Consider the following 26,340-nt stretch of genomic DNA (forward strand, 5'->3'; position numbering starts at 1 on the left):
TTCCTATTGTTTTTTGTTTTAACCTGCCAATGTGCTATTTATGTATAGTTGTGAAAGTTGGACCATAAGAAAGGCTGAGCGTCAAAGAATTGAGGCCTTTGAACTATGGTGCTGGAGAAGACTCCTGCGAGTCCCTTGGACTACAAGGTGATCAAACCGGTCAGTCCTAGAGGAGATTAACCCTGACTGCTCTTTAGAAGCCTAGATTCTGAAGGTGAAACTAAAATACTTTGGCCACCTAATGAGAAGGAAGGACTCACTGGAGAAGAACCTAATGCTGGGAACGATTGAGGGCAAAAGAAGAAGGGGACGGCAGAGAATGAGGTGGTTGGATGGAGTCACTAAAGCAGTAGGTGTGAGCTTAAATGGACTCCAGAGGATGGTAGAGGACAGGAAGGCCTGGAGGAACATTGTCCATGGGGTCGCGATGGGTCGGTCACAGCTTCGCAACTAACAACAACAAAATGTACTATTGTTCTGATTGAGGAATTCTGGGAGTTGGCCCACACATCTTAAAAGTTGATAAGGTTGAAAAACATTGTCCTAGACTGAATATTCTCTAGGAAGAGGGTGGTAATAATGATAATAAAAATAATAATACAATGATAAATAAGTCTGACTTTGCAGTCTTTTATTGAGACCATATAAAATTTAGTGTTAACATAGGGTTTTATCAAAGACCATCTACTCTCTGGAAAATGCAAGGAGGCTCTTCTCTGTAAGCTTTAATTGATCTGGCTGTCAGATACTCAGAGCTGTGAATCAAGTGACAGAACTGTAACAGTAATTGAACATTGCCAAGACACCTTTTTCCCATCAGAGAAGTGACCTCCTCAGGAAAAAAAAAAATCCATCACGTTAAACAAGTGTTGAAATATCCCGAGAATTCTGTAACCCTTATGCCTGTGCTAAAATGAGATTGCAAACTAAAACTCTGCTAGTGAGATCAGCGATGGATAAGATTGGCATGGAATAAGAAATATGACTTCTCCTTCCCTCATCCTTCTCCTTTCCTCCGTGGCTAAAAATGGGTTTCTTCAATTTTGTTATTCCTCCATTTTCCTTTTTTTCCCCCCTGATGGCAGTGGTGGAGGTGTTATTAGGTAAAGGTTTCCCTTGCACATATGTGCTAGTCGTTCCTGACTCTAGGGGGCAGTGCTCATCTCCATTTCAAAGATGAAGAGCCAGCCCTGTCCAAAGAGGTCTCCGTGTCCATGTGGCCGCATGACTAAACACCAAAGGCGCACAGAACGCTGTTACCTTCCCACCAAAGGTGGTCCCTTTTTTCTACTTGCATTTTTTACGTGCTTTCGAACTGCTAGGTTGACAGAAGCTGGGACAAGTAACGGGAGCTCACTCCGTTATGCAGCACTAGGGATTCAAACCGCTGAACTGCCGACCTTTCAATGGATAAGCTCAGCATCTTAGCCACTGAGCCACCGCGTCCCTGAAGGAGGTGTTATTGGAACTCCCAAATTCTAGCTTCTTCCTTGCAGATGCTCTCAAAGAAGAATAGAATGAGGAAGCCCTTTGAAGAATTAGATCCAGAGAAGTATGAATGAGCAGACCCGAAATCATTGCTTTTGCACCAAAGTTGGGGCCCTAATTGATACTTCCTGCCTGGAGTTCACCTGAGCCCCTCTTGGCAATCAGCCTTAGCAATCAGTTATTTTCTATGGGGTTTGCAGGTGCATAATTCCGTGTGATTAGATGACTGCAGCATCAGGTATGGAATAAGTAACAGAGAGAGGGGAGGAAGGAGAAACCTTGTAAGAGTTCTTTCCTATCTTGTTACAAAGAAGTTACAAAGTTTGAGGATCATGATTTTTAGCGGGCCGTGTGTTACTGATTGATTCAAAAATAATCCCGAAATCCTGACTGTACGCTTGGATCATTGTGAAATGTTCTAATCGTAGGCCTAATGATTTGAACTAGGATGGAACACAAATCTACACTGGATTTGTGTAGTATGGAAACTGAGTGAATTTTTTTTAAATTAATCTTAATTTTTTCCCCAAAGAGAAGTTTTTTTTTTAAAAAAAAAAATTCAACGATTCTTCAATTGTCTCCTTCAGTGGTGACAGCCAATAGCTTTATCTCCGTTTTCAAGTAACTATGATGACTGCATAAATATTTTCTGATGTTTCAGATTTGAAACTGAACAGGAGAAGAATCCTCTCCCTCTTTTCTAGCCTTAGGAAGTTTAATAGAGGGGCAGAAATATTTCTTCTTGCTTTTAAAGTCTAGAACAGGGCTGTCAAACTCAAGGCCTAGGGGCCGGATCTGACCTGCAGGGTACTTAGATCTGGCCCGTGAGGCCACTCTGGAAACAGTGAAGGACCGGCACGCGGTGCTTCTACCAGCTAAAATGGGCTCCCGAGCTCTCTTTTTGGCTGCCACAGCCTCCTGCAACCCTCTGCCAGTGAAAACGGAGCTCGGGAGGGCCATGCAAACAACCAACTCAGAGAGCATCAAGGACTCTTAGAGAAGTTACATCACATGGTTACAATGGATGCGATGAAGTTTCTTTCCTATTAGGCTCTTCATAGCCCAGAATGACTTCATTCCACTGTTTTGGAATTGTGTCTGCCTGCCCACCTCCCCAAATGAAGTTACATTGAATGATAGAAGGGTAGGTTCAAAAGAACTTTATTAGTTGGCATTCTTCATATAAGTGTTGGATAGTTGCATAGACTATGAAAGACTTTTGAAAAATAGACTGCAAGAATAGCCATAGATAGTTTTACTGCAGAAAGTCACATAGCCACGGATCAGCAACAAATAATTAAGGTTTTCTATATTTCTTGGTTGCCATAAATAGTCCATCATGAGCTGTGGTGGTGCAGTGGTTAGAGTTCAGTACTGCAGGCTACTTCTGCTGACTGTTAGCTGCCTGCAATTTGGCAGTTCAAATCTCACCAGGCTCAAAATTGATTCAGCCTTTCATCTTTCTGAGGTTGATCAAATGAAGACCCAGATTGTTGGGGGAAATATACTGACTCTGTACACCACTTAGAGAGGGCTGTAAAGCACTGTGAAGTGGTATATAAGTCCAAGTGCTATTGCTATCAGCTATGATAAGGCAAACTTTGTAAGACTTAATGTTCTTTCTCAGGTGATCCATTCCTGTAACATTCTAATTTGTGACATCAGCAGGATCTGAAGAAGACTTCTAGATCTGAAACAAAAGGTCTGGCCAAATTATATGAAGCAAATTCAATTCCTAAATTTGTTCTTAATGAATCAAAGTGGAAGTTGGTACGATACTTGTTTGCATGCAACGTCTCTTTCAACCCCCTCTTTCAGCAATGCAATCTTTAAGGGCAATTTTGAATTTTTAGTGATGTCACCCATTTTTGGCACTGGCCACCATAAATCTGCTTGCCATACTCAATGGGTTAAATGACTAATGATGGGAGCATGTTCTTATTCATGAAAGCAGCTGCTGGGAAGTGTGTTTCCTAAGATATACCTTGCTGTCGGTAGAACTGACAGCCATAAAATGATGGAATCAGGTTCCTGTCCTTCAGTGTTGCTTACAGTTAAAGCTGTCACACACTTTTTAAAACAGGCTGTCAAAGGAAGAGCCCTTGTTCTGACTCAGTGTGGAGAACAACTACTTGGAAATATCTCAGACTGTTGGCAGTGTTAAATAGTGAGGCAGTTGAGTGCTATTTTTTAATCAGTTCAGTTTTATTTCCTTTCCTTTCAAGATTTTTTTTAAAAATGTCTTATTGGACATTTCATACCATGACCAACATAATAATCAATAGGCCAAGACATTCTAGGAATGACTTTAATATCATTTCTACCATGGAGACTACTTTAATTGTACAAAAGCTGCATCTATTGCCCTTCGCAACTTGTGCTTCATAGGACCTGCAGGCTGTGAAGGCAACAGAAAAGCTGACTAAGAATACTAAGAGTTTGAGTTATGGTCCCAACAAATCTATCAGGCAAGGGAGTCAAAAGAGGATGCTATGCAACATTTAAGCCTAACTTAATTAATTTGATTATTGGGTATTGATGATCTCCACGATGAGGATGGTTGTTGCAATGGCTGATGGTGGAAAATCAAATAATTCTTTGCAACTTGCATTGCCATTATATTGGAAACTTTGAAAATTCAATAGATGGACCGAAACATGGACTGTGACGGCAAAATCTTAAAATGAGTCCAGCATCCTGACATTTGTACATTTATAAAGGTGGCTCAGTGGCTAAGACGCTGTTTGTTGATCAAAAGGTCGGCAGTTCAGTGGTTTGAATCCCTAGTGCCGTGTAACAGGGTGAGCTCCCATTACTTGTCCCAGCTTCTGCCAACCAGCAGTTTGATGTTCCATGCGCCTTGGTGTTTAGTCATGCCGACTACATGCCCACGGAGACATCTTTGGACAGCGCTGGCTCTTCAGCTTTGAAACGGAGATGAGCACCGCCCCCTAAAGTCGGGAATGACTAGCACCTATATGTGAGAGGAACCTTTACCTTTAAAGATAGATCAGATTTGACCAATAACTAGAATCATGGCAAACAATTAAAAAGTGGCCAATAATTTGACAATTATTTCCAGCACTTTATATTGCTTGCTATAGTTGACAAGGTGTGCAACATAATGCAATGGAATGGCTTCCCAATTCCATGGACACTGCTTGGCTTCTTAACACATTTATAGCTAAACACATCAATCAACTCCACTGGAAAAACAAGGTTTAGGATTAAGACCTAACAATGGTTAGGATAAAGATTTAGGCATACTGATAATAGAGATCCAGCCAAAGCAAGTTACCTGGGATTTCTTCACGTACCATTGTTCACGATGCAAATAAGTCCACTTGATACATTTCTCTGAATGTGAGAGGGCTCAAAGCAGAGATGAAAATAGTTGTCTATCACTTTATATTTTCATGTATATGCCCATCCTGCTCCCACAATGACAGAGATTGCTCCATTGAGTGTTTTTGATCAGTTGTTAGTGAATTTCATAGAACCACGTCAAACATTACTGAGAAAAAAGAAAATCTGCTACATTTGCCTTTGCCAGAAACGACTGAGACTGGAGTAGGCAATTATCAGTATTATGTAGTTTTCCCAGGTGATTAGTTCTTATTGCGTGGACTGTTTTTCATCAGGGATGAATTCCACTCTTCTGGATTATCTTCAGAGCTCTCAAGGCTAATAGCCATCCACCCCCCAGGACTTCCATGAATTGGCTACACCATTTTTTTTGAACCCAGAAATGCATCTCATGGCAGCAAATTCCATAACAGAAGTTTGCATTTTGGTGAAAAAAAATGTTGTCATTCCTCTAAATTTCATTGTGTGCCTCTGGTTTTAGTAATTTGGGAATGAGGCAGGGATGAAATGCTTCTGGTTCAGACCGGATCGGGCGATCCGGTAGCGATGGTGGCAGGTGGTTCGGAGAACCGGTAGCGATGGTGGCGCGAGGCTCCGCCCATCCTCCCGGGTGCCGTTACTTCTTGGTTTTAAAAGGTAAAAAAAAGGCTCTGATGATCGCACACCACAGATGTGATTATCAGGGCCTTTTTTTAACCTTTTAAAATCATTTTTTAACAACCTATTCTCCCGAATAGGTTGTAAAAAAATGCTTTACAAAATTAAAAAAAAAAAGTTGGCCACGCCCACCCAGTCACATTACCACACCACCACCAAGCCACGCCCACAGAACCGGTAGTAACAAATTTTACATTTCACCACTGGAAAGGGGACATAGCTTCTTCTTGTGGATAGAAAGGGCCATAAAAACATTCCTACCTGGTGTGGGATCTCTCGTAAACGGCAAGGCCATCTTGTCTTTTGCTTCTTCTCTTAGTTCTCTTAGTAGCTCTTCTGTAAATGCTGTGAATGAGAATTTGTGAGAGAAGAAAGTATAAACTTAATTTTGTTTTATTCTCTTTCCAACTAACGTTCTCGTCTTTTAGCTTTCATCCTCTGTGCATAGAAGGGAATAGCACTCCTCTCATTTTCAACTTGAAAACCTCCTTTTTTGCTTGCAATATTTTTGCCAGCTTCCCTCCAGCGGTCCCTGGGAGGGGGAAATGACAAAATAAATACCAATAGTATTAAACTTATATACCGCTTCACAGTGCTTTACAGCCTTCTCTAAGTGTTTTACAGAGTCAGCATATTGTCCCCCAACAATCTGGGTCCTCATTTTACTGACTTCGGAAGGATGGAAGGCTGAGTCAAACTTGAGCTGGTCAGGATCGAACTGCTGGCAATTGGCAGAGTTAGACTGCAATACTGCATTCTAACCACTGTGCCACCAGGATTCTCTCAGTCCCCTCTCCCCCCCAATTATATTCTCTGCTTAAACTTATAAAAGAAGACATACTTGAAGTCAAACTACAGTGAAATCAGTGGAGGATTTAGAACATACACCTGCAAGAACTTCTGCTTCAGGCTATTGTGATGAAAATACAGATTACGGCAAATTTTAATTACAGGTTATTCGCAGGTAAAACCTGATTCAGAGGTGCTTGCCCAAATGCATATTTCTCATAAATTGCTGTAATGCATAATTGATTATTAAGTCACATTAAGTAGGCATCGGGGTATTTAAATGGCTTCATAAGCATGAGGAATTAGAGTATGCAATTAATTGCATAACAAGAAGAAGTATTGATTACCTTTCCTTTATTATTTAACATTAAAGGCATGGTACATATATATTATTGTTGCAAGCTTAATGAATTGCTTAAACATATTTTTCCAGAGATTTTTTTTAAGAGGTGCTATGATCAGAATTGCAATATTGCCGAACCGTTTTAAATTAATTGCAAGGCAGTCTTGCAGACTTCATAAACTGTGCAGGGCAGGCTCTGAACAAACAGTTTGAAAGCCATTAGATTTTTTTTAAAAAAATGATTAAACTCGCATCAGAATATCACTAGAGGCACAAAGAAAATTACCCAAAGTGCTTGCCATTCAGCCATGGTTTCATTCTTGAAGTGCATATTGATTATAGATAGCTAGCCAGGCAACTGTAAGAACTATTTGAAGGGGATAGTCTGGTAAGGATTGAAATTATTGTTCCAAACAAGCAGTGCCTTTTGTTCCGTGTTGCACTGGCAACTGATGGCTGAGTGATACTTGCTTAATTAAAGAGTGATGACCTTTTATAAATAGAGGCTTGTTCATAACCTGGAAGAAATATCCATTTGGTTCAGTTCCAAGTGGGGAGAAAGACACTGGAAACATGGAGGCTGATTGGAAAGATGGTTTAATGGAGCAGAACCATCAGGCACATGGTCCTGGTGCAGTTGAACACCTGGAGTGAAGAGTGAGGGTTATTTATACCCTCTCTTGGGCCTTGCCCTTGAGCTTCCTGTTCCTGTGCAGAAAGGTATTCTATTGGTTGTTGTAGGGGATCACTGCTAACCATGTAGGTTTTCTGAGTCAAGCTTGGTTGAAGCTTGCTGGGTGATGCAATGAAGGGGCTTTGTTGTGCAGCTCTTATTATGCTGAATGGCTTTGCCCTGAAGGATAATCCCATCATCCTGGAGCTGAAGGTCTTTCGTTTTGTAGATAGGCTGGCCCAGTCCTTCTCAATGGGCACCAAATATCTGCTGGGGGCAGACAACTGAAGCTCTGAGTTTCTGTCTTTAAAAACATATTTCTCCTTTGGGGAAAATATAATATTCTGCCTTTTTTAATACTTCCTAAAATATTTCATTCATCTAAGAGGGGTGGGTGCTAACTTTCTACACTACCTATTTGTTGTTGTTAGCTGCGAAGTCATGTCTGACCCATCACAATCCTATGAACAACGTTCCTCCAGGCCTTCCTGTCCTCTACCATCCTCTGGAGTCCATTTAAGCTCACGCCAACTGCTTCAGTGACTCCATCCAGCCACCTCATTCTCTGCCGTCCCATTCTTCTTTTGCCCTCAATCGTTCCCAGCATTAGTGTTAAGTTCAGCTTGTAGCTTACTCCTAACTTGTTGGTCAGGCAACATATCTGTTTCTTTAAGAAACAACTGAGCCACATAATCAGGGTTTGCTGAACCCTGTAATTAGGCTACAGTGCATAAATAAGCAGCACAGAGAAGCGTTCCTTCTTCCTGAGTGTTCCTGATAATTCCTGTTGCTTCCTGCGTCTTTCTGCTGATTGTTATATGGTACTGTATACCAAGAGTTACTAAAGTCTGTTTGCTTTGGTAAGGGAAGATAATTACTGGACTGATATTACTGTTTATGACCTTGGACTGTTTTACCTACACCAAGACTGCTTCTTATCTTATATATAAAGTATTTTTCTCACACGAGCTGTACGTTTATCTCCTTCCCTGTGTGTTTCTGCTCTGCTCGTTGCATAAGCAACAAATACTTTTTACACACACCCTAACAATTAGGCTCTTCTCCAGGGAGCCCTTCCTTCCCATTAAGTGGCCAAAGTATTTTAGTTTCATCTTCAGGATCTGGCCTTCTAAAGAGTAGTCAGGGTTGATCTCCTCTAGGACTGACTGGTTGGATTGCCTTGCAGTCCAATGGACTCACAGGAGTCTTCTCCAGCACCATAGTTCAAAGGCCTCAATTCCTTGCCGCTCAGCCTTCCTTATGGTCCAACTTTCACAACCATACATTGCAACTGGGAAAACCACACCCTTGACTATGCACACTTTTGTTGGTAGAATGATATCTCTGCTTTTTAGTATGCTGTCTAACTTTGCCATGGCTTTCCTCCCCATGAGCAAGCGTCTTTTAATTTCTTGGCTGTAGTCCCCATCTGCAGCGATCTTGAAGCCCAAGAAAATAAAATCTGTCACTACCTCCATTTCTTTCCCATCTATTTGCCAGGAATAGATGGTCTCTTCTGAATATGAAGGAGGAACACATTTCATTTGAATTGCTGGAAATGCATTTCAGGAATTCAAGGGGTATCCTATTTGTCTTGGGACAACTAATATCTTTCAGCATCTACCTCCACCACCTTCAAAACAAATGGGTTGATTTGCTCCGTATCGGCAATCATTAAGTAGGAAACAAGAAAGGGGAAAAATTGCTATATTTGGAAATGAATGAGATTTACATAATTATTAGTCTAAGTTAATTGATCCAGCTCAGATGGCAGGACCTAACCATCCTTGACAGCTAAGGAAAGCTAAGTGGGGTCAGATCTGGTACATACTTGAGGGGAAACTACCAGGAAATCCCAGATCTGCCAATTAGGATGGGAAGTTGAAAACAGCCTTAGAAGTTGGCACAGATCACTTCCATATAATGGCCCAGAAATTAATATGTACCTGCCACCAAGAATTGAGCATAATTTGGTATTTTCCACAAGCATTGGCCTAAAGTTTCCAGAATTTCTAGATTGAAAGGTCAATTTATATTGAAAATCTTGAGACCTATAGTCCCATAAAGATAAAGGTAAAGGTTCCCCTCGCACATATGTGCTAGTCGTTCCCAACTCTAGGGGGCGGTGCTTATCTCCATTTCAAAGCCGAAGAGCCAGTGCTGTCCGAAGACATCTCCGTGTTCATGTGGCCGGCATGACTAAATGCCAAAGGCTCACGGAACACTGTTACCTTCCCACCAAAGATGGTCCCAATTTTTCTACTTGCATTTTTTATGTGCTTTCGAACTGCTAGGTTGGCAGAAGCTGGGACAAGTAATGGGCATTACATGGGCACTAGTGATTCGAACCGCTGAACTGCTGACCTTTCGATCAACAAGCTCAGCATCTTAGCCACTGAGCCACAACGTCCCTCTTCCATACATAGTCCCATACATCTGGATTAAGTGGGTTGGGGAAGCTGCTTTTCCAGAAAAGTAACTGAAAAAGTATTGCTCCAGTAAAATTAATAACTTTAAAGAGATTTCTAAAGCAGGTATCAAGCTCTTTTTGAGACTTTCTGGAACTGGTGGGGTGTTTGCAGTAATTTCCTAAAACGTTGCTATGCAGATTGTTGCTACTGCTTGTTGTGAAAGGATGTGGAAGGTTGGGGATTTATTTTTTATTTTTATTTTTTTGGTAAAAGAAAAAAAAAAAGTTGCCCAGAATTCAAATAAAATCAAAGGGACTCATGCAAGCCTGGAAGGCTACAGGAAGATGCTATAAAGTATTAACAATGAAAACATCATAACTTATGTGAATATGATTTGAATGGGTCCCTGTAGAGATGTATTACTTTGCTCATCAAGATGAAAATGGCTATATTCTTTGCTTAGAATAATGAGAGTTGATTCTGATTGTCATTATAATAAGCAGGCGGAAAAAAATGAATAACAAAGGACAACTTGAGAATCTGGGAAACACACAAACACACATACTGTCTGGGAAACGAGATATATTGTCCCACACAGCATCTGGGAACAATGTAAGCAAAACTGCTGATATGGCAATATATATTTTATACCTATTTCCTAGAAGAGAAATCTACTCCTTGTGTCCATTTTATTTTACTGCATCTGATATGGAAGAACTATCTTATTTATTTATTTATTATTTATTAAATTTAAACGCTGCCCATCTTGCAATCATGCAAATTTTGGGCAGCTTACAATGTTAGTCTTGGAAGCATGAGTCCGTTCTACACGATGCACATGTTAGCATGAAATCCAAGTCATGTCATATTCTAGGAAGTTTAGACTATCAAAACCACAGATGTTTTATTAGCTAACTAAAGAATTCAGACATCATTCTATACGCTGTCCAAGTTTTCTTAAAGAATGCAGTCTTCACAGTATATTAGGAACTAGCATGCTGGCTTTATTTCCACCCATGCAATTTGAATCTCTCTTTGCATGTGAAAGAATGGGCACAGTGGCTCAGTGGCTAAGACACTGAGCATGTCGATTGAAAGGACAGCAGTTCAGCGGTTCAAATCCCTAGTGCCGTGTAATGGGGTGAGCTCCCGTTACTTGTCCCAGCTTCTGCCAACCTAGCAGTTTGAAAGCATGCAAAAAATGCAAGTAGAAAACTAAGGACCACCTTTGGTGGGAAAGTAACAGTGTTCCGTGCACCTTTAGCATTTAGTCATGCCGGCCACATGACCATGAAGACGTCTTCGGACAGCACTGACTCTTCGGCTTTAAACAGAGATGAGCACCTAGAGTCGGGAATGGTACCGACTCTACCTTTACCTTTTGCATGTGAAGGACACACTTGCCCAGTGAGAGATGCTGCCTACACAAATTAGAATTAGAATAACACAAGGTGCTAAATACAGAGACCTTTCTAAAATAAAGGGGGCTTTAACTCTGGGAGTTAACTCAACTGCTGCATATGGAAAGCCACCAGGAGACTTCTGCTTTAGACATTGAATATTTATGGTTGTGAAGAGAAAGCAAAAGAAGCTTATGGGCTCCTTTATTATAGGACTGGATCCAAACTGATCCATAAATAAAGCCCATCTAAAACCTCTGAATGCAACCTAGATTTTTTTGGAAGAACAGACACTGAAGCTGAAGCTCACATTCTTTGGAAAAGTCCCTGATGTTAGGAAAGACTGAAGGCAAAAGAAAAAGGGGGGTGACATAGAATGAGAAAGTTAATGGTGTCATCAACACGATGGGCTTGGTTTTGGGCAGGGCTCTGCAACTTTAAACACTCAAAGAGCCATTTGGACCAGTTTCTCACAAAAAAGAAAACACCGGGAACCACAAAACCCTTCCCATGCCTGACTATTTCTTGAGCGGCCACAAAACTAGCATATGTAGTTGAATTAAATGTTCTGTTTTCTTCTAAAACTTTCCTTTTCTTGGATTTATCCATGGTTGGCCTACTGGGGATTGAAAAGCTCAATAAATCACGTGCTGGTGCAGGTGTCACACATTGGTGGTTGTGACATATATTTTGAGTGACAGGGAGCCGCAGCAGAGGGGTGAAAGAGCCACATGTGGCTCCAGAGCCGCAGGTTGCTGACCCCAGGTTTTGGGTGAACTCTGGGAGACAGTGGAGGACAAGGGGCCCCCTGTGTGCTATGGCCCATGGGATTGCAAAGAGTTGGATACAACGTTGTGATTGAGCAATAACAACAAACCAGCAGTGAAATGCACTTACCTTCACTACCGGTTGGGGAGTGTAAGCTCGTGCGCGCCCCTTCTGCATATGCACAGAGGGTCAAAAATGGGACATAATGATGTCCCGGCAGGTGGGCAGAGCCTCCTGCTGCCGGTGCTACCGGTTTGTGTGAACTGGATAGATCCGGCCGGATTTCACCGCTGCAAAACCTCAGGTGGCAGGGTGGTAGCACAAGACTCAGAATACTAATACAGGTTATCAAACACACTGAAACGTTCAGACTGTTAAACTCTTAATAGTGCTGAGGCAAGCATTTTCACCACATTTCCCCCTTATCTTATTCAATTTGATGAAGGGGAATTTCAGAGGCATTTTCATGGACTAATGCATTTATTTCATTAAGGAGTGACCAAGTGGTGTGTCTCTGAGAATTTCAGTGCTCAACCAACCTTACATCTCTCTGCAATCTCTTTGTCTTCTTGTGAGTGTGTGTGCCTTCAAGTCAGTGTTGACTCCTGGCATCTCGCTGGGTGAGTCCCTGAGGTTTTCTTGGCAAGATTTCAGAAGTAATTTGCCATTGCATCTTTCTTGGGGCTGAGAGAGAGAGAGACTGCCCAAGGTCACCCAACTGGCTTCTTGCCCAAGGACTAGAACTTTCAGCCTCCTGGTTTGTAGCCTGATGCCTTAACCACAACACCAAAAGGGGTCTGTTTGCTTGGCTTTTCAGATGTTTGTTAAATCCATGGGTGCTATTCAGCAGGTTCTGACAGGTTCTGGAGAACCAGTAGCGGAAATTTTGAGTAGTTCAGAGAACCAGCAAATACCACCTCTGGCTGGCTCCAGAGTGGAGATTTTGCAATATCCTTCTCCAGGAGAGGGGAGGGAATGGGGATTTTGCAGTATCCTTCCCCTGACATGCCCAACAAGCCACACCATGCCCAACAAGCCACGGCCACAGAACCGGTAGTAAAAAAAATTGAATTCCACCACTGGTTAAATTCCAAGGGAAGATACAAGGAAGAAACATCTCCTATGGGATTTTACAGATTGGGAAGTGTGGACCTCCAGAGAGGGTTTAAAAGATGGGGAAAATTGTAACAGAGAAACTCACACACACACACACACACACAACCACCCAGGAAAAACAAAACAAAACAAAATTATAACCACGCCCACCATTACATTTAGTACTAAAGGCTCTTCTAAAATTCAAAACTCATTTTCAAACATCTAGGGAGGGAGGGAAAAACCTCCCTTTTGGAGAAGTAGACTGAAATTGAAAAGCAATTTCCAACACAAGATTAGTTCTTTGTTGTTGTTAGTTACGAAGTCGTGTCTGACCCATTGCGACCCCATGGACAACGTTCCTCCATGCTTTCCTGTCCTCTACCATCCTCTGGAGTCCGTTTAAGCTCACGCCGACTGCTTCAGTGACTCCATCCAGCCACCTCGTTCTCTGTTGTCCCTTTCTTCTTTTGCCCTCAATCATTCCCAGCATTAGGCTCTTCTCCAGTGAGTCCTTCCTTCTCATTAGGTGGCCAAAGTATTTGAGTTTCATCTTCAGGATCTGGCCTTCTAAAGAGCAGTCAGGGTTGATCTCCTCTAGGACTGAGCGGTTTGATCGCTTTGCAGTCCAAGGGACTTGCAGGAATCTTCTCCAGCACTTTAATTCCTTAGCCTGAGTTAAAGGGTATAATAATCCATGTGGGCAACAGCACCAGAAGACCACGGCTGCTACTTAAGAAGATGGGAGATTTACAAGAATAAGGTTTTTCTCCAGTTTTAGGGGAGGTGGAACTAATGCAGATTTGCAGAACTTAACCTGACCCACAAGTCTGACACATTAGGTACTAAATCTCATGAATTGAATCTGCAGACCATCCAAGACCAAACTGAGGTTGGGTAGATTAGTTCAGAGTGTCATGAAAACATGGCCTCTGACTTATATTACCCTGCAATCTGTTATCCAGGAAAGGTAGTTTGATGCTTTCCAGATGTTAGACTGCAACATGCAGAATAGATTGCCATGGGCTGTATTTTATGAGGCAGATGGAAAGTCAACCTGGGGCATCTAGAGAACCATTGTTTATGTTGTTCTTCAGGCTGACATTATAAAGTGGAAGAAGCCTCTGTTTGTGGCGAGCGTGGTCAGAAAAATAAGTAAGCTCCCATTAAGAACAGATTTTCTTCACTTCATTCAACCAAGCACTATTCGTTCTATGGATTACAATTGCAAGGAAAAAAAAAACATTCTGCAGAAACAGCAGCAGGATATGACCTCTTTCTCTCTCTCTGATTCTGCCAGTTCAGACTGGTTCGGCTGTACTGGTAGTTCCGATGATCAGCTGGGTCCACCTGCCTGCCTGATCCTGCGCTATACCTACCTTTATTTCCTTTGTTTGAAGCCCAGCTGATTGGCGTGGTGGCTTGGATTGCCATGCCTCAGCTGTTTTATTCACTGGAGCTGCAATAGAAAGTGCTGTTTTCAAATGTACTGAGCACGCACGGATCTCCTGTTTGGTGCTCGGGCGCCAGGGGTGAAATCCAGCAGGTTCTGACAGGTTCTGGAGAACCGGTAGCAGGAATTTTGAGCAATTCGGAGAACCGGTAGCAGAAATTTTGAGTAGCTTGGAGAACCAGCAAATACCACCTCTGGCTGGCCCCGGAGTGGGGTGGGAATGGAGATTTTGCAATATCCGTCTCCCAGGAGTGAGGTGGGAATGGAGATTTTGCAGTATCCTTCCCCTGCCACACCTACCAAGCCACACCATGCCCATCAAACCACGTTAGAAACAGAAACGATAGTAAAAAAAATGGATTTCACCACTGGCGTGTGCAAAACACACATGAAGCAAACTGGTTGTTACACCCGTTGAATCCCACCACTGGAATTGATGTATGTACACACACAGAGAGACACTCTTCAAGAACTAACCGTTAAAAAGCAATCCAACAAGAAAAAAAAAATCAAGAGGTATTCTGTCCCAGGCAAATCATAAGATGTTTTTCGTATGTAACAACATGCTTAACCTGATTACTGGATTAATCTTTTTTTTTTTTTTGGGTTGACAAAATATGCTAAACCACCAGCTTACAAAGCGTCTGGGTTTGTGCAACCTACGAATACATAAGCCTCTTGTTAACGCGGAGTCAGCTCAGCATTTTCTAGGAACGAAGGGTTTTCTCCCCCGACACACCTCCCACCTTGCAACCCGAGATGTCGAAGCAAGTCAGCCAACATAAACAAGAGATCAGAAGGAACTCCATCAGTGACCAAAAAGTAAGAAGGGAGAGACGGCACGGATGGTCGAAAAAACTCGAGGAGAGAACTGTAGGCCTTTATTATTAGTAGTAGTATTTTTTTGGTGGATACTCAACAAATGCTTTGATGAGGATCCAACCCAAATTAAACCACAATCATGCGAAAAAGCTGACTGGGATCAAGATCACCTCCTTTATTTTAGTTTTTCAACGGTGGCAATAAGATAAGGTCTTCCGTTGCTCTGAAGTCTTAGTTGTGCCGCTGTGTAGCCCAGGACATCTGGCTCCCAGCTTCTTTCCTAGTTATACTAAGAGCATCTGCTGCCTCGTCCTGCCCAGGCAGCCCTTCTCCACCCTAAAAGCTGTTTCCCCATGCAGACAGGAACACTGTCAGATTTATCAGGATGCAGGGGAACTTTTCCACATGGCGAGTGGCCTATATTTGGAAGCCCTCGGCGTACTGTTTGTGGGACATCTGGAAAGAAATATTTAAACAAGAATCAGGTGGCCCTTCTGCCTAGTGTTGGAAAACAGATCTTTGCACATTTTTTGGAAAATTGGATTCCAACGGATTTCGCGGAGCGACTTTTATGAGAAATCTCCACCATTAGTTAGAAGCCATCCATTTTGGTCTCCTTTTGGCCTTCTAACAATATTCCCAAGAGCAAAACCATACTAATTTCAATATATAGCAGGAAAACCTCCCCCTTACTCTTTCCCCCACTTCTTTTTGCTGATTCCTGCTCCTTTTTTTTTGTTTTTTTCAGTAGAAACAGCTGGCCTGTAAAATGGTTTCTTCAGCTAAAACAATGTCTGACTCGCTTTCAAATTTCAGCCGGAAGCTGCTGTTTCATCATTTAGCTATGTTACCGATGTAAATTTGCCCCTGAGTTTGAGGAAACAAACCAGCACATGAGAGAAGGAAGGAATTAATTAAATAATTGTATTTTTCAGGAAGTAGAAAATATTATTATTAATAATCCCATAGGTTCTTGGTCTCTTGGGCATCTGAAATTCTAATTTTTAAAAACTTTCACAATGTCCATCATAAGCGGGATCCATTGCAGAACAATGATTAGTCATACTGAAAGGGTGGAACAATTTGGCAGCAAGAAGTGCTTGCTAAACTGCAGTCAAATCAGGACATAATCTTATTTGCAGGGACACCACCCTTTGTTCTTTTAAACCTACCGTATTTTTCGGAGTATAAGATGCACCGGACTATAAGACGCACCTACCTTGTTTGGTGAGGAAAACAAGAAAAAGAAATCTGCCTCTGCCTCCCAGCAATTTTGCCTCGTTGCAGCAAACAGCAAACTTTACTTTCATTTTCGTTTTCAGCATAGCTGGATTAGCACAAGAAAAAAAATCTGCTCCAGCAATTTACCTCCTTGCAGCAAGCAGTAGAGGCCCGGGCAAAACAGCTGAGAGCAAAACAGCTGAGAGTCGGGAGGCCGATCCAATCAACTTGTGCTAATTAGGCTGTGCTGAAGCTGAAAGGAGATGTTTCTTTTTGCTGCTTGCTGCAAAGAGGTAAACTGCTGTGAGGCAGAGGCCAAAGGGTAGGAGCCAGTGGGCGGGCGGAGCTACATTCAGTGTATAAGATGCACCTAAATTTTCACCCCCTTTTAGGGGGTGAAAGGTGTGTCTTATACTCCAAAAAATATAGTAATTGTTGGGACTCTTTCATGCTTTTGCATTTTGACCTCAAAGAACTGCAAATTAATAATCAGCAACAAGTCAAACAGTACAGAAGGAGGAGAAGGAGCTGGAGAAATATGAATGCCACTCTAAAAGGACAAAAAAAAAAAATCAAAATATTTTATCCTGAGCAATGAGAGATTTTTTTAAAAAATATCTATTCTGTAATCTTCTTTTTAATTTACTACTTTTAATTTCTGATTAATGCTTCTTATTCATGCTCTACTAGGTGCATGATGATGTTTATCACCAAAGGAAGTAGGACAGACTGCAGGTAGTCAATGTGGGCATTGTTGTGCTACAAACTCCACCCCTCCGGAGCATTCTATGTGCAATATGTTGCACATAGAAAAGGATTTGCATGGTGAAGGGCTATCCCTGCTTCCATCATTGTGACTGAGCTGTTCTCCATATGCACTTCTCTATAGATCCGCCTGCTTTTCTGTAAACCGGAGCTTTATATGCATTAGAACCAATTGCGGCTGCATCTTAGCAGGATTAACGATGACTGCTGTAAGGGGGTGCTGGAGAAAGGGGAACCGCATCGCTGATCGGGTCTAGGACAATTCACTGTGGCTGAGTCGCCACAGCCGACTTGCCTCAGTCAACTCACCAGGGGACAACTCGATGCAGGAGAACTGCAGTGCTCCTTCTCTTACTTTAGGTTTAGAACAGTGGTGGGTTGCTCCCGGTTCGGACCGGTTCACAAAAATCGGTAGTAAAACCGGCAGGAGGCTCCGCCCACTGCCCTGGATGTCATCATAGGCGATCTGCGCATGCGCAGAAGCTTGGTGTGCGTGCGAGTGAGCCCGTTGCGAACCGGTAGTAAAAGTAAATAGAACCCACCCCTGGTTTAGAAACTTCTCAAGTTAGAAGTCCTCGAGGCTGGGGTGAACCAGAGCATGGAGTCGCAATGGCAAATTGGACAAGGTATGTGCCAAGCCATGAATCAAGTGCAGCATGCCTGGGTAATCTCTGAGTGCAACCAGGCCTCAGTTCTCCTATAGGGAGTTGTCCTGTGGCAAGTTGGCTTCAGCGAGTTGTCCCAATCCATCACTGATCTGCAACATTCTGGATTATTTTAGAAGGCCAAAGTTGTTGAAGGTTTAAAATTTCAATCCCAGACGTCTCTTAGTAAGGCCAATGTTAAAACAACAACGGCTGCCTAGGCTCTGAAGAACCTACCACTGAAAAATAATTTGAAGACATCTTATTTTTGTTGTTGTTGTTAGTTGCGAAGTTGTGTCCGACCCATCGTGACCCCATGGACAACGTTCCTCCAGGCCTTCCTGTCCTCTACCATCCTCTGGAGTCCATTTAATTTCACACCGACTGCTTTAGTGACTCCATCCAGCCACTGCGTTCTCTGCCATCTCGTTCTTCTTTTGCCCTCAATCTTTCCCAGCATTAGGCTCTTCTCCAGGGAGTCCTTCCTTCTCATTAGGTGGCCAAGTATTTGAGATTCATCTTCAGGATCTGGCCTTCTAAAGAGCAGTCAGGGTTGATCTCCTTTAGGACTGACCGGTTGGATCACCTTGCAGTCCAAGGGACTCACAGGAGTCTTCTCCAGCACCGTATTTTACGTTGTATTTTTCTTTGACATACAATGGAACGTGCATGCATATATGTAGATGCCACTGTCCTTGTAAATCCATGAATATGTACTTACTAAAAGCATGTTTTCTTTTCTTGGCTACAAAACTCCGAGCAACCACTAGATGGAAGGAAAGAGTTATAGTTTTTTCTATTTCTCTGCTGCTATCCAGGAGTTCTTAGTCCAGATGTTTCCAGCCCAAATATAGTATAGCATGCTTTGACTTTTTTTCCCTTTTCCCCTTTTGTCTAAATAGGAAAGAAATTAATATTTAAATATTTTAACGCTAGAAATGGTGATATGCCAACTACCAGTAGGTAGCTTCACAGTAGCTAACTCAATCCAACCGGGTGAGTTTGATATCTATGTTCATAATGGGGATGATGAATAAAATATACCTTTTTTTAAAGGAGCTTTAAAATATTTAATAGCAAAGTGAGGCGCTGGGATAATTTTAACAAAGCTGCTTGTAATAATATTCTCTAGTTTCAAACAAAAACAAAGCATAATTATGAAGCTATTCTTTTGTGAAAAATAAAGTAAGGGAAGATTCCCCAGGTTCTTGCTATCCCTAAAAGCTACATCTTAGAATAAATTCTTTGAATTGGTTAGTGTTCAACGAATCCTTTCATTTAGCAGCTTCGTGATTGTTCCACGATCCTCTGATGTCAGTCAATCCATCAAAAATAATTTTGAATAGAAGACATTATGCTACAGATTAATTTAACAGTCTCTGCTGTTTCATCTCTACTATCAAGGAAAGAGAGAAACCATACAAGGCCATATGTATGGCCTTCACCATTTTAACCATCTCAACTTCTTTTCTTTTTTTCAGGGGTTGCATTTTCTTGTTGGGACCACAAAGTTTCAGAGAGAAGAAGATAGAGGAAGAAATTGGTAGGGGTCAGAGCTGTGGTGTAATCCAATTTTTTTTTACTACCGGTTCTGTGGGAGTAGTTTTGTGGGCATGGCAGGGGAAGGATACTGCAAAATCTCGATTCCCTCCACACTTCTGGGGGAAGGATATTGCAAAATCTCCATTCCCACCCCACTCTGGGACCAGCCAGAGGTGGTATTTGCCGGTTCTCCAAACTACTCAAAATTTCCGCTACCGGATCTCCAGAACCTGTCAGAACCTGCTGGATTTCACTCCTGGGTCAGAGCCAAAAGTGATTAAAGATACTTTTTCTCTCACAAATGAAGGCAAAGGTCCCAGGATAATTTTTACATTGCCACAATGTGAAAAAAGATATTGAGACTCAAGAAAGAGTGCAGAGAAAAGCAACAAAGATGATTAGGGGACTTGAGACTAAAACATATGAAGAACGGTTACAGGAACTGGGTATGTCTAGCGTGATGAAAAGAAGGACCAGGGGAGACATGATAGCAGTGTTCCAATATCTCAGGGGCTGCCACAAAGAAGAGGGAGCCAAGCTATTCTCCAAAGCACCTGAGGGCAGGACAAGAAGCAATGGGTGGAAACTAATCAAGGAGAGAAGCAACTTAGAACTAATGAGAAATTTCCTGAGAGTTAGAACAATTAATTAATTAATTAATTAATTAATTAATTAATTAATAATTCTTGCATTTTACTAGAAGAGTACTCAACTTCTCTGCTCGCAATAAAATTCCTTATACCACCAGGCTTGAAATTTTAGGCCTGGATAACCTTGAGCTACACCGTCTACGTTCCGACCTAAGCTTAGTACACAAGATTATCTACCTTAACATCCTACCTGTTAATGACTTCTTTTAACTTCAACTGCAATAACACAAGGGCTATCAATAGACACAAACTCAATGTAATTCGCTCTAATCTTGATTGCTTCAGCAATAGAGTAGTAAATGTCTGGAACACTCTACCTGATCCTGTTGTTAGTTTCTCCAACTCCCATACCCTTTACCTTAAACTGTCTACCGTAGACCTTACACGTTTCTCAAGAGATCCCTAAGGGGGCGTGCATAACCGCACCAGCGTGCCTACCCTCCCTATCCTACTGTCCCCATTTATATGTACTCATTTTATGTGTTTATGACTATGTTTTGTCTATTTATATCCATTTATTTGGGCCATTTTTTTCATGTGTCCATGTCTATGTCTATACTGATACTTGTTTCCTTGTACTTGTTGACAAACAGTTAAATAAATAAATAAAATGAATAATCAGTGGAACAACTTGCCTCCAGAAGTTGTGAATGCTCCAACACTGGAAGTTTTTAAGAAGATGTTGGATAACCATTTGTCTGAAGTGGTGTAGGGTTTCCTGCCTAAGCAGGGGGTTGGACTAGAAGAGCTCCGAGGTCCCTTCCAACTATTCTATTCTATTCTATTCTATTCTATTCTATTCTATTCTATTCTATTCTATTCTATTCTATTCTATTCTATTCTATTCTATTCTATTCTATTCTATTCTATTCTATTCTATTCTATTCTATTCTATTCTATTCTATTCTATTCTATTCTACCCTACCCTACCCTACCCTACCCTACCCTACCCTACCCTACCCTACCATTCTATTCTATTCTATTCTATTCTATTCTATTCTATTCTATTCTATTCTATTCTATTCTATTCTATTCTATTCTATTCTATTCTATTCTATTCTATTCTATATAGGTAGTCCTCGAATTAGAACCACAGTGGGGGCCAGGATTTCCATTACTAAGCAAAGCAGCTGTTAAGTGATCGGTGCCCAATTTTATGACCTTTTTGGCCATAGTTGTTAAGTGAACCACTGTAGTTGTTAAGAAAATTATGTGGTTGTTAAGCAAACCTGGCTTCACCCAATGTTTTTGCTTTTTGCAAGCTGGCTTGGAAGGCGGCAATCACATGACCCCAGGAGGATGCAGCGGTGGGAAATGCATGCTGGTTGCCAAGTGCCCAAATGTTGATCATATAACCATGGGTAAGTGCCAGGACCAGTTGTGAGTAACTTTTTTCAGTGCCATTTTAACTTTGAACGGTTGCCAAATGAATGGTTGGAAGTTGAGGACTACCTATGTTTAACGGAAAGTAAAAACAATTAATCAAAGAACAGCTTGCCTCCAGAAGTTGTGTGCATTCTGTTTCTCTTTTAGCTTCTTTATATAAGCTCAGATATGCAGATGATACCACTCTGATGGTGAAAGAAAGCAAAGAGGAACTAAAGAGCCTCTTGATGCGGGTGAAGAAGGAGAATGCAAAAGATGGCTTGAAACTCAACATTAAGAAAACTAAGATCATGGGATCCGGCCCACTCAATTCCTGGCAAATAGATGGGGAAGAAATGGAGGTAGTGACAGATTTTATTTTCCTGGGCTCCAAGATCACCGCAAATGGGGACTGCAGCCAAGAAATTAAAAGACGCTTGCTCCTGGGGAAGAAAGCTATGGCAAATCTAGACAGCATTCTAAAAAGCAGAGACATCACCCTGCCAACAAAAGGGCATATAGTCAAGGGTAAGGTTTTCCCAGTTGCAATGTATGGCTGTGAAAGTTGGACCATAAGAAAGGCTGAGCACCAAAGAATTGAGGCCTTTGAACTCTGGTGCTGGAGAAGACTCCTGCAAGTCCCTTGGACTGCAAGGCAATCAAACCGGTCAGTCCTAGAGGAGATCAATCCTGACTGCTCTTTAGAAGGCCAGATCCTGAAGATGAAACTCAAATACTTTGGCCACCAAATGAGAAGGAAGGACTCGCTGGAGAAGAGCCTAATGCTGGGAAAGATTGAGGGCAAAAGAAGACGGGGACGACAGAGAATGAGGTGGCTGGATGAAGTCACTGAAGCAGTCGGTGTGAACTTAAATGAACTCCAGAGGATGGTAGAGGACAGGAAGGCCCGGAGGAACATTGTCCATGGGGTCGTGATGGGTCGCGACCCATCGCAACCCATCGCGATGTTGTTATATATTATAACAACAATATAAGCTTTCATTTTCAATCATAGTTTACCTACAGCCCAGGTTTTCCTGTGCTTTGTTCAAAAATGCTGCAAAAAAAAAAAATGCATCTTTTCATTCAGAAAAGGTTGAGTCACTGTCCGTTTATAACCGGACGCTCATAAAAATGCAAGAACCAAGCCAAGATAGATGACCTGACTTATTTTATGAACAGTGTGATTTCAAATGACGCCATGGCTGGAGGAATACAAAAAGAAATCTGTCCTTTCAGTCACAGTGACTAATAGGCAAAGTCTGGGGACTTTAATTGTTGTATAGGGAAATTCAGTGCAAAGTATTTTACTTGAATACATTTATCCGTATGATAAGATACTAGAATCAGGGAGCGCTGTTTCCTTCAGGCCACACCATGTTTTTCTGGATAATATTGGTTAGAAGGGAGAGCTGGATTCTGTATCTTTTATTCTCCTGCAGCAAGATCGTTCTGGAGTTCCCAGTTCATGATAATAAGAAACTATCAAATATAAATCAGACCATGGTTAGGTATCCTCAGCTGTAATAGAATTGGCATCCATCTCAAATCCCAATTTTTTGCAGTTTTCAACATCCCATCTGATCCTGAATACTGAAAACTGATGGCACAATTTTTAATTCAAAGTTTAAAATACATACAAAGAACAATATATCCAAATACCATTATTGTTAATATTGTTGTGGGTGGTAGTTGCACAGTCATCGGGAGGTTTAAACTGGATCTGTCACTTCCATCCACCTACCAAGTCCTTCCTAAGGATCTATAATAAACAGCTGTTGCTTTGATGCTGTTAAAAGTATCATCACCGAGTGTAAGCTGTTCTAAATAAAGCTACATTTTTGCAGTTGACTGATGGTGATGTTGTCAATGCCATTGGTGTTCAAGTGATGCTCCAGATGTTTTGGGATTGTATCTCCCATATGTGGAGATGTAATTCCCTTGAGTTCATCTTACCTAACATAAGGTAATAGGTAAAGGTTCCCCTCGCACATACTGTATGTGCTAGTCATTCCTGACTGTAGGGGGCAGTGCTCATCTCCGTTTCAAAGCTGAAGAGCCAGCGCTGTCTGAAGACGTCTCCGTGGTCATGTGGCCGGCAAGACTAAACACCAAAGGCGCACAGAATGCTGTTACCTTCCAAAGATGGTCCCTATTTTTCTACTTGCATTTTTTACCTGCTTTCAAACTGCTAGGTTGGCAGAAGTTGGGACAAGTAACGGGAGCTCACCCCGTTACGTGGCACTAGGGATTCGAACAGCTGAACTGCCAACCTTTCAATCGACAAGCTCAGTGTCTTTGCCACTGAGACATCCTATAAGTCCTTCCTAAGGATCTATAATAAACAGATGTTGCTTTGATGCTGTTAAAGGTATCATCACCGAGTGTAAGCTGTTCTAAATAAAGCTACATTTTTGCAATTGACTGATGGTGATGTTGTCAATGCCCTTGGTGTTCAAGTGATGCTCCAGATGTTTTGGGATTGTATCTCCCATATGTGGAGATGTAATTCCCTTGAGTTCATCTCAACTTCTAGTGACTACATGGACATATCTATATAGCACTTTGTGGAAACAGTGCACACATTGATTGTATTTCTTTCTTCCAGGGAGCTTTATTTATTTTATCCAGGTTAGCCTACAATTTTGGAAATTCTTGTCCTTCTCTCATGTTGATATTAATAAGCTTAGCTTTTCTTGAGGTCAGTTAAGGCCAGTGCTGCTACTTACCATGATTGTTACATTTTACTCATAATGATATTTAACAACTCATGATTGTGGTTTTTTTTCTTTCTTACACAATGGTGAAATTTGGGGTCCATCCCCAGAGACTCTTCTGTGCTTTATTCAGCCTTAGCACATTGAAAATCCCCGGTAAAACCACGCTGTAGGCAAAATTCAGGCAACAATGCTTCTCAGTGTTTGGATGTATTTTTCTCCCCCCCCCCTCTCTGATTCTAGAAACAGAGACAGGAAAGTCACACAGAGATATGTGATTATGGTAAATTGTCAGCCAAGCAATGCTTTCCCAGCGAGTATTATTTCTCTGAAAATAACACCATGTTGATGACAGAGCAAAAGGCATCTGTGGGAAATAAACAGAACCTCTCTGCTTGTAATGGAAGACAGCAAGGCTGCTCTGAATAGCAGGAACACGAAGAATTTAAAGAACAGCCCTTCTTGGATCCAAGATACTCAGTAGTCCAGAAACTCACATTGCCCACTATCAACTCAGCTGCAGGCAAGAAAGAGCTTTCTGTAATTACAGCTTTATTTTAAATCAATGGAACTGCCCGGCATTGCTTTCCAAAAATCCGAAGAGATACTAATAGCCATGGAAGGGCATCCACAGCTATTCCTAAATGGCCTTCCATCCATTCCTTAACTAAAAGGGTTGGTTTTAGCTGCCTCCCAGTGAAAAGGCAGATAATGGATACTAGGATGGATCAACCCAAGCATTAAGAGATCACAACATCGTGTCTTTCAAGGAAAGAATAATATTTTCCGATCTGGTTGTGGATGTAGTTCATAAAGAACCGAGAATGAATGTAATCTAAGCCCATCTGAACTCACTTGGCATGCATGGTATTAATTATTTTGAACTTCAGGAAAAAGGAAACATTGTTTAATTCAGCCAAGTTGATTGCGTAATTTTTTGGATCTGAGCATGTTGTTTCTGCTAATTTCTGGAGGTATGGAAATTAGTGGATAATTACCTATTCAATTTCTGCAAAAAGACATCATTTAAGGGAAGGATTTCTTCATGTGGAGGTGAATATTCCATTAGAAGTCATGGTTACAATACAAGGCCTTTCCTAACTTTCCTCTAAGGTCCCTTCCAACTCTGTTATTCTATTCTAGTTCTGATGAAGAACTGATGAAGCTTGTTGGCTGAGAAGCAAAAAGTCCTCTTCCTCCTCCTCAAAGCAAAAAAACCCCCCATAGTCTAGTTGCCTTTTGAAAAAAAAAAGCACCTTCGAGACAGACATTCCCAACACTGCAGCAGTGATGCCTGATGAGGTGTTCTAGAAAGGTTTTATCTTTTTATTTTATTTTATTTTATTTTATTTTATTTTATTTTATTTATTTATTTAAAAAAATACATCAAGAAAAAGAAATAGTCAAACAAATGATCGCAACAGGAACTTTACATGATATTTACACTTTCTACGGTATGTAGACTTCAGTCAGATTTAACAAATATTAAACATAATCCTGGTTATATTTGACTTTTGGGGCATTTGTTGTTCAACCAAACATACCATTTGTCCCAACATTGGAAATATACGGAGTCCTTTTGATCTCTCAATGCTTTAGTCAGTCTGTCGGCTTCCGCATAATCCAAAATTTTCTCCAAATCAAGTCTTCAGCCGGCAGGTCTTTCCCCTTCCAATATTGGGCGAAACATATTCTTGCTGACGTGGTGATAAAAACACACAGACACCATATATTTGTGCCTATGTTGTCTGGCCTAATGTTCAGTAGGTAGTACTCTGGTTTCAGAATTAGGTTATAACCTGTGATTTCCATGATCCATGCCTGTATGATTTTCCAGAATTCAGTCATCCTGGAACAGGTCCACCACATGTGGAAATAGGTGCCAATCTCCCCACACTTCCAACAGTTTGGGGAGAGATTTGAATACATTTTAGAAAGACGAGCAGGTGGAAGGTGCCATCTATACAGCATCTTGTACACATTTTCTTTGTATGATGTTGCCCACAGGAATTTCATATGTTTAAGCCAGATTTCTTCCCATTTTGTCATATCAATTGGATAGCCAATATTTCTCCCCCAGGCAATCATAGTCTTTAACTATTTCATCCCCTATCCAATAATCTATTAAAAGTTTATATATCCTTGATAACATTTTGTTTTCTTTTCCTAGA

The sequence above is a fragment of the Pantherophis guttatus genome, chromosome 11 (assembly GCF_059756535.1).
Source record: "Pantherophis guttatus breed Tessera chromosome 11, ASM5975653v1, whole genome shotgun sequence".
NCBI classification, from domain to species: Eukaryota; Metazoa; Chordata; class Lepidosauria; order Squamata; family Colubridae; genus Pantherophis; species Pantherophis guttatus.